Here is a 15,932-nt window from a genome sequence, read left to right on the forward strand (position 1 = left end):
GGAACCCACGCAGTCATATATATATATATATATATATATATATATATATATATATATATATATATATATATATATATATATATATATGTGTGTGTGTGTGTGTGTGTGTATGGCATGGCACCCCAAACCATCACTGATGGTTTGGGTTGGTTTGGTTTGCATTTCCTTTGGAAATCGAGGTCCCAGAGTCTGGAGGAAGACAGGAGAGGCACAGGATCCACGTTGCCTGAAGTCTAGTGTAAAGTTTCCACCATCAGTGATGGTTTGGGGTGCCATGTCATCTGCTGATGTCGGTCCACTCTGTTTCCTGAGATCCAGGGTCAACGCAGCCGTCTACCAGCAAGTTTTAGAGCACTTCATGCTTCCTGCTGCTGACCTGCTCTATGGAGATGGAGATTTCAAGTTCCAACAGGACTTGGCGCCTGCACACAGCGCAAAATCTACCCGTGCCTGGTTTACGGACCATGGTATTTCTGTTCTAAATTGGCCCGCCAACTCCCCTGACCTTAGCCCCATAGAAAATCTGTGGGGTATTGTGAAAAGGAAGATGCAGAATGCCAGACCCAAAAACGCAGAAGAGTTGAAGGCCACTATCAGAGCAACCTGGGCTCTCATAACACCTGAGCAGTGCCAGAAACTCATCGACTCCATGCCACGCCGCATTAACGCAGTAATTGAGGCAAAAGGAGCTCCAACCAAGTATTGAGTATTGTACATGCTCATATTTTTCATTTTCATACTTTTCAGTTGGCCAACATTTCTAAAAATCCCTTTTTTGTATTAGCCTTAAGTAATATTCTAATTTTGTGACACACGGAATTTTGGATTTTCATTTGTTGCCACTTCAAATCATCAAAATTAAATGAAATAAACATTTGAATGCATCAGTCTGTGTGCAATGAATAAATATAATGTACAAGTTACACCTTTTGAATGCAATTACTGAAATAAATCAAGTTTTTCAAAATATTCTAATTTACTGGCTTTTACCTGTATACATACATATACATACATACTATATATTATATATATATACATATATATATATATATATATACATATACATACATACTATATATTATATATATACATATATATATATATATATAGGGCGTCACGGTGGAAGAGGGGTTAGTGCATCTGCCTCACAATACGAAGGTTCTGAGTAGTCTTGGGTTCAATCCCGGGCTCGGGATCTTTCTGTGTGGAGTTTGCAAGTTCTCCCCGTGACTGCGTGGGTTCCCTCCGGGTACTCCGGCTTCCTCCCACCTCCAAAGACATGCACCTGGGGATAGGTTGATTGGCAACACTAAATTGGCCCTAGTGTGTGAATGTGAGTGTGAATGTTGGCCCTGCAATGAGGTGGCGACTTGTCCAGGGTGTACCCCGCCTTCCGCCCGATTGTAGCTGAGATAGGCTCCAGCGCCCCCCGCGACCCCAAAAGGGAATAAGCGGTAGAAGATGGATGGATGGATGGATGTATATATATATATATATATATATATATATATATATATATATACATATACATATATATATATATATATATATATATATATATATATATATATATATATATATATATATATATATATATATATATATATATATATATATACAGTGGGGCAAAAAAGTATTTAGTCAGTCACCAATTGTGCAAGTTCTCCCACTTAAAATGATGACAGAGGTCTGTAATTTTCATCATAGGTACACTTCAACTGTGAGAGACAGAATGTGAAAAAAAAATCCAGGAATTCACATTGTAGGATTTTTAAAGAATTTATTTGTAAATTATGGTGGAAAATAAGTATTTGGTCAATAACAAAAATTCAACTCAATACTTTGTAATATAACCTTTGTTGGCAATAACAGAGGTCAAACGATTACTATAGGTCTTTACCAGGTTTGCACACACAGTAGCTGGTATTTTGGCCCATTCCTCCATGCAGATCTTCTCGAGAGCAGTGATGTTTTGGGGCTGTCGCCGGGCAACACGGACTTTCAACTCCCTCCACAGATTTTCTATGGGGTTGAGGTCTGGAGACTGGCTAGGCCACTCCAGGACTTTCAAATGCTTCTTACGGAGCCACTCCTTCGTTGCCCGGGCGGTGTGTTTGGGATCATTGTCATGCTGGAAGACCCAGCCACGTTTCATCTTCAAAGCTCTCTCTGATGGAAGGAGGTTTTGGCTCAAAATCTCACAATACATGGCCCCGTTCATTCTTTCCTTAACACGGATCAGTCGGCCTGTCCCTTTAGCAGAAAAACAGCCCCAAAACATGATGATTCCACCCCCATGCTTCACAGTAGGTATGGTGTTCTTGGGATGCAACTCAGTATTCTTCTTCCTCCAAACACGACGAGTTGAGTTTGTACCAAAAAGTTCTATTTTGGTTTCATCTGACCACATGACATTCTCCCAATCCTCTGCTGTATCATCCATGAGCTCTCTGGCAAACTTCAGACGGGCCTGGACATGCACTGGCTTAAGCAGGGGGACATGTCTGGCACCGCAGGATTTGATTCCCTGTCGGCGTAGTGTGTTACTTATAGTAACCTTTGTTACTTTGGTCCCAGCTCTCTGCAGGTCATTCACCAGGTCCCCCCGTGTGGTTCTGGGATTTTTGCTCACCGTTCTCATGATCATTTTGACCCCACGGGATGAGATCTTGCGTGGAGCCCCAGATCGAGGGAGATTATCAGTGGTCTTGTATGTCTTCCATTTTCTGATAATTGCTCCCACAGTTGATTTTTTCACACCAAGCTGCTTGCCTATTGTAGATTCACTCTTCACAGTCTGGTGCAGGTCTACAATTCTTTTCCTGGTGTCCTTCGACAGCTCTTTGGTCTTGGTCATAGTGGAGTTTGGAGTCTGACTGTTTGAGGCTGTGGACAGGTGTCTTTTATACAGATAACCAGTTCAAATAGGTGCCATTAATACAGGTAACGAGTGGAGGACAGAAGAGCTTCTTAAAGAAGAAGATACAGGTCTGTGAGAGCCAGAGATCTTCCTTGTTTGAAGTGACCAAATACTTATTTTCCACCATAATTTACAAATAAATTCTTTAAAATTCCTACAATGTGAATTCCTGGATTTTTTTCTCACATTCTGTCTCTCACAGTTGAAGTGTACCTATGATGAAAATTACAGACCTCTGTCATCATTTTAAGTGGGAGAACTTGCACAATCGTGGCTGACTAAATACTTGTTTGCCCCACTGTATATATATATATATATATATATATATATATATATATATATATATATATATATATATATATATATATATATATACATACATATATATATACATATATATACATACATATATATACATACATATATACACATATATATACATACATATATATATATATACATACCGTATTTTCCGCACTATAAGGCGCACCTAAAAACCACAAATTTTCTCAAAAGCTGACAGTGCGCCTTATAACCCGGTGCGCTTTATATATGGATAAATATTAAGATTCATTTTCATAAAGTTTCGGTCTCGCAACTTCGGTAAACAGCCGCCATCTTTTTTCCCGGTAGAACAGGAAGCGCTTCTTCTTCTACGCAAGCAACCGCCAAGGTAAGCACCCGCCCCCATAGAACAGGAAGCGCTTCTTCTTCTACTGTAAGCAACCATCCGCCCGCGTAGAAGAAGAAAAAGCGCGCGGATATCACCGTACGTTTCATTTCCTTTGTGTGTTTACATCTGTAAAGACCACAAAATGGCTCCTACTAAGCGACAGGTATCCGGTTCATGAAAAGACGCAATCTCTCCATCCGCACACGGATTACTATTTCATAGCAACTGATATTCCTGTGAACCGCACTGTGGATACAACGGGAGCACGTAAGGTGAATATTCGCACCACAGGGAATGAGAAGTCATCCTTCACTGTGGTTCTAGCTTGCCATGCTAATGGCCAGAAACTTCCACCCATGGTGATATTCAAAAGGAAGACCTTGCCAAAAGAGACCTTTCCAGCCGGCGTCATCATAAAAGCTAACTCGAAGGGATGGATGAAGAAAAGATGAGCGAGTGGTTAAGGTAAGTTTAAGTTTACGCGAAGAGGCCGGGTGGCTTTTTTCACGCAGCTCTGTCCATGTTGATATACGTATGTTTGTGATTGCACATTTGCGTACATTTTGGGAGTGAACAGAGTTGTTAGAACGCTGGTTTTTAATATATTATTAAAGTTTGACTGACCTATCTGACTGTTTTTTTGACATTCCTTTAGCGCAGTTAGATGCGGCTTACAACACGGGGCGGCTTATAGGTGGACAAAGTTTTGAAATATGCCGTTCATTGAAGGCGCGGCTTATAACCCAGGGCGCCTTATGGTGCGGAAAATACGGTATATACATATATATATACACACACGTATATACATACTATATATTATATATATATATACATACATATATATACATACATATATATACACATATATATATATATACACATACATATATATATATATATATATATATATATATATATATATACATACATACATATATATATATATACATATATATACATACATATATATACACATACATATATACATACATACATACACACACACACACACACACACACACACACACACATATATATATATATATATATATATATATATATATATATATATATATATATATATATATATATATATATATATATATATATATATATATATATATATATATATATATATATATATATATATATATATATATATAAGAAAATTGAGAATATATACAACACCCCACACCCCTCCCCCCAACCCCGCCCACATCTCCTGAATTCGGAGGTCTCAAGGTTGGCAAGTATGCCTGTGAGGCTTATTTAAAATAGCTGAAAAATAATGAAATATGAAACCTTTAATACTACTGCCCAGTTGTTAAAAGAAGCCAACCTGATAAGATAGGAAAAAGAGAAAGGAGATACCTTTTCAAGCTCAACTCAAGTCTGAGGCCAGTTTACATTTCATATATGCACTTCTAATAAACTATGTCCGATACAAAGGGGCAATCTGATGCTTCTTCAACCTTGACCTACGTAACTTGGGCCTCTCTTGAGAAACTGCAACAGGGCAAGTTGGTTGGGAAGAACTCCCACATCAGGTTGGTTATGTGAGGTCTGTTTTGTTTTCACGCCTCGGCTTTATGTTGACCGCCACACTGCAAGAAGTGCTCAATCAGTAATCGCGGGGGATCGTAAGCTTTGTGTGGAGCTTCAACCTCCATGGGGTGGTTTACTTAAAGTACCAGTATTGAAGCTATTATCATATATATCTGATATGACACAAAAAGACTTCCAAAGTTTGCAAATAAATAGATATTATCAAAATAGTATCAATCTCGCAGATCTTACCGAGCCATTTTGATAGTTAATGAGCAAGGTAGTCCCATGATCCATGAAAAATAAGTGGCAACCACAGATCCCTTCCCCATCAACAACAATGTTAATCAAGCAGACTTTGTGAGAGCCAACAGCTATTACCTTGGGAAAAATTATGGTCCAGAACCTTACATTTTTGAGCCCGAACTCATAGAGAATGCTCATAGAGAATGTGCAATAACTTTTAGAAGCGGAGCACTCAACGGATGCAACTTTATCGAAACACTATTGCATCAACAGAATTTCTAGGTGTTAAACATACAAACTTAACCATAACAAAACCGACGGGATGCTCACATAATCCCCTTCAGATGAAGATTCAATCGCAATCCTCACGAAGTGTTACAAAAAAACGCTGCAGCAACTAGCATCTTTTTCACCATCTCGGGGCACGTGAAAGTCGACCAGCTTCTCGCAGTCCATGGCCACACTTGTTTACTAGCAGGTGAAAATTGCATGATTCAAATCTATAATTTACTTTTAGCAAGTCAGAAATCAGACATATGAAAGTCGAAGAGGTGAAGAAAAGTCATAATTTCCAAAAGCTTACATCTTAACATTTGACCTTTTAATACGTGATCAGCATTTTTCTACAGAACTGCAGTCCCACTGTGGCGCTTGGGGTGGGTTACATGGTGCCATCGCCACATTTACATAAATTGGCCATTGAGGCATTATGGACACAAAATACGGGAAATTCCTCTCCCCCTCCACCCTGCAAGAGTATCAATCAATCAATCAAAGTTTACTTATAATAGCCCTAAATCACGAGTGTCTCAAAGGGCTGCACAAGCCACAATGACATCCATGTACCGTATTTTTCGGACTATAAGTCGCAGCTTTTTTCATAGTTTGGCCGCGGGTGTGACTTATACTCAGGAGCGACTTATGTGTGAAATTATTAACACATTACCGTAAAATATCAAATAATATTATTTAGCTCATTCACGTAAGAGGCTAGACCAGGGGTCGGCAACCCGCGGCCGCATGCGGCTCTTTGATCACTGTGATGCGGCTCAGCAGCTTACTTGCTGAACCCTCCAATTTTCCCGTGAGACTTCCGGATTTCAGTGCCTCTCGCAGAAAACTCCCGGGATCAATATTCACCGATTTTCACCCTTACAGCTATAATAAGGGCGTGCTATGATGGTACAACATTCGGCGCCCTCTACAATCTGTATTAACAGCGTGCCAGCCTAACAATTGTTATACAATATACATCTTCTGCTTGCACACGTACGTGACAGCAAGGCATACTTTGTCAACAGCCACACAGGTTACACTGACGGTGACCATATAAAACAACTTTAACACTCTTACTAATAATGCGCCACACTTTGAACCAAAACCAAACAAGAATGACAAACACATTTCGGGAGAACATCTGCACCTCAACACAACATAAACACAACAGGACAAACACCCAGAATCCCATGCAGCCCTAACTCTTCCGGGATACATTATACACCCCTGCTACCACCAAACCCCGCCCCTACCCCAAGCCTGCTCCCTCACACATCAACCCCCCCCTCTCTCTCTCTGTGCGACGGTTGAGGTGGGCGGGGTTTGGTAGCGGGGGTGTATAATGTATCCCGGAAGAGTTAGGGCTGCATGGGATTCTGGGTATTTGTCCTGTTGTGTTTATGTTGTGTTACGGCGCAGATGTTCTCCCGAAATGTGTTTGTCATTCTTGTTTGGTGTGGGTTCACAGTGTGGCGCATTATTAGTAAGAGTGTTAAAGTTTTTTTTATACCGCCACCGTCAGTGTAACCTGTGTGGTTGTTGAGTAAGTATGCCTTGCTGTAACCTATGTGAGCAAGCGGAAGCCCCATACAACAGGTAGCTGATCAGGCACGCTGGTTGTAGTGGGCGCTATATGCTGTAACATCACGGCACGCATGACGCTGACAAGCGCTATTCATATAAAACTTGCGTGCCGCACCAGCTTAAAAATTCCATATAAAAGGTGTGGGCAGCGTGTCTGACACCCCTGGTTAATACATAGCACAAAGTAAAAAAAAAAACCTTTGTATGCAGTGTTATTTCATTTAAAATTTCAAAAGTTTTTGCGGCTCCCATTGTTTTCTATAATTTGTGAAACTGGTCAAAATGGCTCTTTGACTGGTAAAGGTTGCCGACCCCTGGACTAGACGTATAAGATTTCATGGGATTTAGCAATTAGGAGTGACAGATTGCAGTGTTTCCCACAGGACAGGCATCTATTTGTGGTGGTGTGGTCGGCGGGCGGGCGGGCGGGCGGGCGGGGGGGGGGGGGGGGGGGGGGGGGGGGGGGGGGGGGGGGGGATTGGGGGTCTCTTATGTACATATTTATATACAGATTTGAACAATTAGTGATTCACTGAAATATATTTATTAATTGTGGTTCTTACAAAAAATATATCTTATAAAATATAAAAGCTAAAATGTCTCTTAAAGCTCTGCCCCTATAATTAGTGGATACTAAATAATTTAACTTTAGCCTACTACTACAACCATATTATTTACCAGCAACATGAAGTGAAACAGAGGCAGAGGTTTCCTGCCACAGTCAGTCAACCTCCTCCTCCTCCTGCTGCTGCTGCTGAACAGGTCGCACCTGTGGTCCGAACTGTAGGCCTACCTCCTCTCCAAGTCGAGCCCTTTTCGGCCGTTGAAAATATTTTTCTATACTCATCTGTGTGAAGGAGTGAACATCCAACATTAGAATTTATTACTAACGAGCAGAAGCGCTCTATGTACAGTGCCGACTAACCTTAAGCGGCAGCAGCTCAACACATGCAGGGTTCAACGTTAAGGTTTTTTTCTACTTGCCTGACTTCTCAAATCTACTTGCCCCAATATTTGTACTTGTCCTGCCTAGGTTTTTTTCTGGCTGTGTAGTGCTCATGGCTTATATCTTAATAGAATCCTTCCCGTTGACTATTTACAACACTACACAGTATTTATTATTATTATTATTATCTATAATTGCATTTAAATGGCATTGCATACATGTAAAATTAAATGCTATTTCACATTATTTGACCAGTAGCAGTTACACTCATCTGAACAGGTCAGCCACCTGTTTAAAGCCCAATCACAGTTGAAATCTTGAAATGAACGGTATTTAATGGCCAAAACATTAACCTGGACAACATTTTAACAGCTGGTTGGCTCAGATTTTATTATTTTCATTGCATTCACATGCTGCAGTGGACAGTGGACAATTTAGCTTCAGTCCATGTGTGTTTATTGACAACAGGTTTATAACCTGGACACGTTAGCTCGTCAGTATTGTAACACGTGACTGTTACTACGTGCGTCTGCCCCGGGCCACGAGTCAAACAGCGGCGGTGTTAATGAAGCAGCGTCAGGCTGCTCACCGTCAGTGAAACGCTCGGTGAAATCACGGATTAACGTTAAATATATGACGAGCCGCGAGCGATGCAGCTATAACCTATCTACTAGTGATGGGTTGATGAGGCATCATGAAGCGTTTTGACACATTGCAAAACTGTATTGATACTGTGTCAATACTGTGTCACTAAATACTGACATCTGCTGGACATTAAAAATCCCTACAGGCAACCTATGGACCGACTCAACTGACACTGATTTTATGACCTAGTACAGTGGTTCTCAAATGCGGGTACGCGAACCCCTGGGGGTACTTGAAGGTATGCCAAGGGGTACGTGAGATTTTTAAAAAATATTCTAAAAATAGCAACAATTCAAAAATCCTTTATATATTTATTGAATAATACTTCAACAAAATATGAATGTAAGTTCATAAACTCAGTGAAGCACAAGCTCAGGTTTGTCACTAAAATGTCTGTCAAAAAGAACTGTGAAAAGAAATGTAACTATGCAATATTCAGTGTTGACAGCTAGATTTTTTGTGGACATGTTCCATAAATATTGATGTTAAAGATTTATTTTTTGGGGGAAGAAATGTTTAGAATTAAGTTCATGAATCCAGATGGATCTCTAATACAATCCCCAAAGAGGGCACTTTAAGTTGATTATTACTTCTAGGTGTAGAAATCTTTATTTATAATTGAATCACTTGTTTATTTTTCAACAAGTTTTTGGTTATTTTTATATCTTTTTTTTCCAAATAGTTCAAGAAAGACCACTACAAATGAGCAATATTTTGCACTGTTATACAATTTAATAAATCAGAAACTGATGACATAGTGCTTTATTTTACTTTATCTTTTTTTTTTTCAACCAAAAATGCTTTGCTCTGATTAGGGGGTACTTGAATTTTAAAAAAAATCACAGGGGGTACATTGCTGAAAAAAGGTTGAGAACCACTGACCTAGTATATACAATAATATAAACCAAGTCATTGTATTTCATTTAGGATTATTTCATAACTTCATTTAAATAAAAATATATTTTTTGTCTTTTTTAGATACAGTCAAATAATGTGAACATGTATCATAACATGGAAATCTAAGAGAACGTGTTGTGAATGAGGATGCTTGTGGACCTGGAAATTATTATTTATTTATTTTTACACATTTTTATTTAAAAAAAAAACAGTTTTTCCAACGTATTCAATTTTAGACGCTTTCTCTTCTTAGTTATTATTTCTCCGGCTGTAGAAAAGAGCCGCTCACAGGGCACAGAGGAGGCGTCAGTGCGACACAGTTCGCGTATCGGTCACGTGACCAAAATAGCTCATGATCGGTCACGTGACTTTCTAAAAGCGGTACGCGCACCGACACAGGGTTTCGATCTATGAGCTCGACGCATGCGCCGATGCATCGGTGTTGCCGGACCCATCACTACTATCTACCTATAACACCTGTAAAAATGAAGCAATGCTACCACGCTAGCAAGCGTTAGCTCGCCGGCTATGAGCCACCAAGCTGCTAACTGTCACCAAAAGGCACCATTTAAGTTTTTTTCCCCATGGCATCCTGGATCAAGGCTTTCAGCAGCTTTTGGACGTTTGAGGTAGAAACGTAGGAAGCGCCATCATTATGAAAAGTAGCCGGCGAGTATTTTGATTCCGTCCGTCCATCTTCATCTTCTTCTTCTTCTTCTTCTTCTGGCCCACCAGGTGAATTAAGTGCTATTGCATAGTGCATAGTAGGCTACCGCCACCTACTGCACCTGAGGTGTAACTACAAGCAACATTCACAGACAGTCCCATTGCTTTTATGAGCGGTCGACCGAGTCAAAAGCCGAAAAATCCATTTGTGGCGGACGTAATTCTTTCGTGGCGGGCCGCCACAAATAAATGAATGTGTGAGAAACACTGGATTGTTTGGTGAACGTATAGCATGTTCTATATGTTATAGTTATTTGAATGACTCTTACCATAATATGTTACGTTAACATACCAGGCACGTTCTCAGTTGGTTATTTATGCCTCATATAATGTACACTTATTCAGCCTCTTGTTCACTATCCTTTATTTATTTTAAATTGCCTTTCAAATGTCTATTGTTGGTGTTGGGTTTTATCAAATAAATTTCCCCAAAAAATGTGACTTATACTCCAGTGCGACTTATGTTTTTTTCCTTCTTTATTATGCATTTTCGGCCGGTGCGACTTATACTCCGAAAAATACGGTAATGTGTTTTCAAGAGAGTGTGAACAGGTAGTGTTGTGTTTAAACAGTATAACTGGTGTATGGAATTACTGATGCTGAGGATTTTCAGTCAGATTAGTCTTCAGAAGCACTCATCAAATTTAATTGTGGACTTCAACATGTATACCCTACTTTAGTATCTAAAGTACACAAATACAAGACATTTTTATTATTCTATTTGTATTCCAATTGAATAAATGCAATGTCTAAATTAAAGATGTCCAATAATATCGGACTGCCGATATTATCGGCCGATAAATGCTTTAAAAAGTAATTTTGGAAATTATCGGTATCTGTTTCAAAAAGTAAAATGTATGACTTTTTAAAACGCCGCTGTGTACACGGACGTAGGGAGAAGTACAGAGCGCCAATAAACCTTAAAGGCACTGCCTTTGCGTGCCGGCCCAGTCACATAATATGAATGAATAAATGAAATAAGTTTATTTTATTATTTTACCATTAACCATTTTGTGTGACCAGTTTAAGAGTACAGACTATACATATTTAACAATCATACACATTTACACACAAAAGGAAACTAAAATAAAATAAAAAGCATGACCGAAAAAAGAATAGGCTGAAGCCAAAGCTTATATTTGCCTATCCTAAACCTTCACTGAAAATAAGATTACCTGGAACATCAACGTTAAAAAAAAAAAATCTAAATCAATGGAATGAAAGTAATAGTTACTATATTTTATCATTTTAAATTATTTCACTTTTCAATGTTTTCTTAAACCTTAACAAAGAAGTACATGTCTTCAGCTCATCACTGAGCTTGTTCCACCATTTAACTCCTAAAACTGAAATACATTTGTATTTAATATTAGTTCTTGCTTTACCTATTTCAAAAATCAATATCTACGGCTTTTCACACACACAAGTGAATGCAAATCATACTTGGGCAACAGCCATACAGGTCACACTGAGGGTGGCCGTATAAACAACTTTAACACTGTTACAAATATGCGCCACACTGTGAACCCACACCAAACAAGAATGCCAAACACATTTCGGGAGAACATCCCCACCGTAACACAACATAAACACAACAGTACAAATACCCAGAACCCCTTGCAGAACTAACTCTTCCGGAACGCTACAATATACACACCCCCCCCCCACACCTGACCCATAATAGCTAAATCATTCAGCATGTAGATGCTATTTACTAAATAAACAGCTGTCATTTCGACTATAACAATATTAGAACGTCAACGAACATCACACACACTTGTGAGAAGCCGTTATTTTAAATTAATCTCTTAAAGCATTAAAAAGTCACATTGCCACTGACTTCCACACCAGTAGAGAGCGCAACATTTTTTTTTAAAACGGAAGAAAAAGTGGCAGTTTTCAAGTAAAATGTTTAAAAATAAGAGTCTCTGAATACGCCGAAATTTCTTAACAGGTTGCGACAAATGTATTTATGGCGGGCCGCCACGAAGACATCAACGTGTCAGAAACACTAATTCCACAAGTGCGGAGAGGGTTCAAAAGTGACAAGTGGCGGTGACAAATTATGCTGAATCACCACTCGGTCTCCACTTTAGCTGCCATCACATCGCTGCGTGCATTTTATCTCTCCACCAAAGCACATCACATGACATCAGGCGTTTGTCTGCGTGGTCATGTGACACACCCACAATTCCTGCTGCGTGGCTCCTCCCTCAACCAACGGCTCCTTCCCATGTGGAAACCATGGCAACAGCCAGTTGGAACCAGTTTGTGACACATAGCCTTCATTTTGTGCGAGGAGGAGCATGAGGCCAGAGCTCAGGTGCTGCCGTGGGAGAAAATGGAGCCCGGGGCCCGCAAGAGCCTCAAACTTCTTCAAAATGGGGGGGGGGGGGGGCAAGCCTACTTCTTCTACTCCTCTTCTTACACGCAACCACAACGCGACTTCCTGTTCGGTTCAGAGCGCTCGCATGAGCAAAGTTCGAGAGGAACCTGAAACTCCAGTGGACACAGCTCTATGCAACCGCAACGTATTGAGCTTGCATGCAAAGAAACTAAAAATAACTTTATAGACTCACCATGTGAAGAAGACGCATCGAAAGTGTGACAACCACATCATCACCATTAATATAACAGTATCATCAATTGTGCAGAACTGGTCATTCCTAGCACCTTTTACCCCTAACGGGTTCCACTTTAGTTTGACAGCCGATTAGAAATAAGATGTTGTCGTGAAGAAACTTTGAAAAAACACACACGATGGATTTATATCATTCGGTTGATGAAGAGACGACCATGTAAGGTGAAAAGCAAAAAGTCCCTTATGGTGACCATGAATTGACAACAAAGTCATTTTGAGGTGTCCTATTTTTTCCACACGACTGTATGTATTTGTGTAAGCTTGAACTACTAAACAGGTGCACACAAAGTAGTGACAATTCTGAAAAAACATGCATGCCAGTGCTATTGTTTTTTCAAATACACCACATGGTAGAGAGGTTTTTAAGCCCCAATGTTTGACCTCTATAAATCAGCCCAACTTGAGATTTAAGTTAGTTTAAAGTTAAAGTACCAATGATTGTCACACACACATACTAGGTGTGGTGAAATGTGTCCTCTGCATTTGACCCATCCTCTTGTTCACCTTCTGGGAGGTGAGGGGAGCAATGAGCAGCAGCGGTAGCCGCGCCCGGGAATCATTTTTGGTGATTTAACCCCTAATTCCAACCCTTGATGCTGAGTGCCAAGCAGGGAGGTAACGGGTCCCATTTTTATAGTCTTTGGTATGACTCTGGTATTTCTCACATGCGCTTGTAAAACACCCACTGTAACTTTAAGGTGTTTGGCCAAAACAGCTACATTGGGAAAGCACCCTTTTAAAAAGGACTCAAGCATGTTTGTGAAATTGAGCAAGATTGGTTGGAAAACTCTGCACTGATATATAGGCGGGACGAATATTTCTTCATGCATTTTGGCCTCCCTGTTCACACACAAACATAGGTTTTTGTCCTTGAAAACAGAGAGTGGACAGGTAAAACTAGGCGTTGTGTCATAAGAAATGTAGGACGTTATTTACTAATGAGCGTTGGTTTCATTTTGGTGAGTGGCAGACGCGCGGGCTTGCGTGTTAATACCACACATGAACGATTAAAAACATTCATGATTCCTAGGCTCCGTGTTAATGTTCCCTGACTTTAAAGATAATGTAAACGTCATCTAATATATTCATATATATATATATATATATATATATATATATATATATATATATATATATATATATATATATATATATATATATATATATATATATGAACACATGAACAGAGGAGAGTCAACTGTGGCTTCTTTTTCGGGCTCCTAATTGGACAAATCCACCTACTCAGTGGCCAAGTGGTTAGAGCGTCCGCCCTGAGATCAGTAGGTTGTGAGTTCAAACCTCGGCCGAGTTATACCAAAGACTATAAAAATGGGACCCATTACCTCCCTGCTTGGCAATCAGCATCAAGGGTTGGAATTGGGGGTTAAATCCCCAAAGATGATTCCCGGGCGCTGCTGCTGCCCACTGCTCCCCTCACCTCCCAGGGGGTGATCAAGGGTGATGGGTCAAATGCAAGAGAATCATTTCGCCACATCTAGTGTGTGTGTGTGACAATCATTGGTACTTTAACTTTAACTTTTTAAAATGCACATAACAGCCTGTGAGTGTGTTTTCATTTGGACAGAGATTGTTTTTAAACACCACTGGTGTGGATATTGGATGTATTGAGGTCCGTAGAGAAGAAATGTGCGCTCTTGAAACTATGTATGTTTCTCTGGACATGGCCTAATTGACAAATGATAAAACTGAGGATGTACAGTACAGGCCAAAAGTTTGGACACACCTTCTCATTTCAAAGTGCTTTCTTTATTTTCATGACTATTTACCTTGTAAATCAAATCAAATCAAATCAACTTTATTGTAGATCAGGGGTAGGGAACCTGTGGCTCTTTTGATGACTGCATCTGGCTCTCACATAAATCTTAGCTGACATTGCTTAACACGATAAGTAATGAATAATTCTGCTGGTAATCACAGTGTTAAAAATAACGTTCAAAATATAAAACATTCTCATGCATTTTGATCCATCCATCCGTTTTCTACCGCAGCCGCATTAGTGGTAAGAAGTATTTTGTTTATTATTGGTTAGCTTCAGAATAATAATGTTATTAAAAGGAATAAGAGACTTATTATACTCTAAAAATGTTGGTCTTATTAAAAAATGCACGCGGAAATACATTTTTAAAATATTTGGCTTTCATGGCTCTCAGCCAAAAAGGTTCCCAACCCCTGTTATACCTTAACTGAGCTTTACCTGGGGCGGTATAGCTCGGTTAGTAGAGCGGCCGTGCCAGCAACTAGAGGGTTGCAGGTTCGATCCCCGCTTCCGCCATCCTAGTCACTGCTGTTGTGTCCTTGGGCAAGATACTTTATCCACCTGCTCCCAGTGCCACCCACACTGGTTTAAATGTAACTTAGATATTGGGTTTCACTATGTAAAGCGCTTTGAGTCACTAGACAAAAGCGCTATATAAATATAATTCACTTCACTTCACTGATGTAGATTGTCACTTAAGGCATCAAAACTATGACACCACCATCCATTTTCTACCACTTGTCCCTTTTGGGGTCGCGGGAGGTTGCTGCAGACTATCTCAGCTGCATTCGGGCAGTAGGCGGGGTACACCCTGGAAAAGTCACCACCTCATCACAGGGCCAACACAGATAGACAGACAACATTCGCACTCACATTCACACACTAGGGCCAATTTAGTGTTGCCAATCAACCTATACCCAGGTGCATGTCTTTGGAGGTGGAAGGAAGCCGGAGTACCCGGAGGGAACCCACGCAGTCACGGGGAGAACATGCAAACTACATACAGAAAGGTCCCGAGCGCAGGATCGAACCCTGGACCTTCATATTGTGAGGCAG

General features: G+C 40.1%; 1 protein-coding gene across 1 annotated transcript in view; it reads right to left on the bottom strand.

Moving 5' to 3' along the window:
- gatad2ab (GATA zinc finger domain containing 2Ab) overlaps positions 1 to 15,932 on the bottom strand; it is a 66,448-nt gene that overhangs the window by 14,649 nt on the left and 35,867 nt on the right. The gene's annotated exons all lie outside the window — the stretch shown is intronic.

The sequence above is a fragment of the Nerophis lumbriciformis genome, linkage group LG18 (genome assembly GCF_033978685.3).
Source record: "Nerophis lumbriciformis linkage group LG18, RoL_Nlum_v2.1, whole genome shotgun sequence".
NCBI lineage: Eukaryota > Metazoa > Chordata > Actinopteri > Syngnathiformes > Syngnathidae > Nerophis > Nerophis lumbriciformis.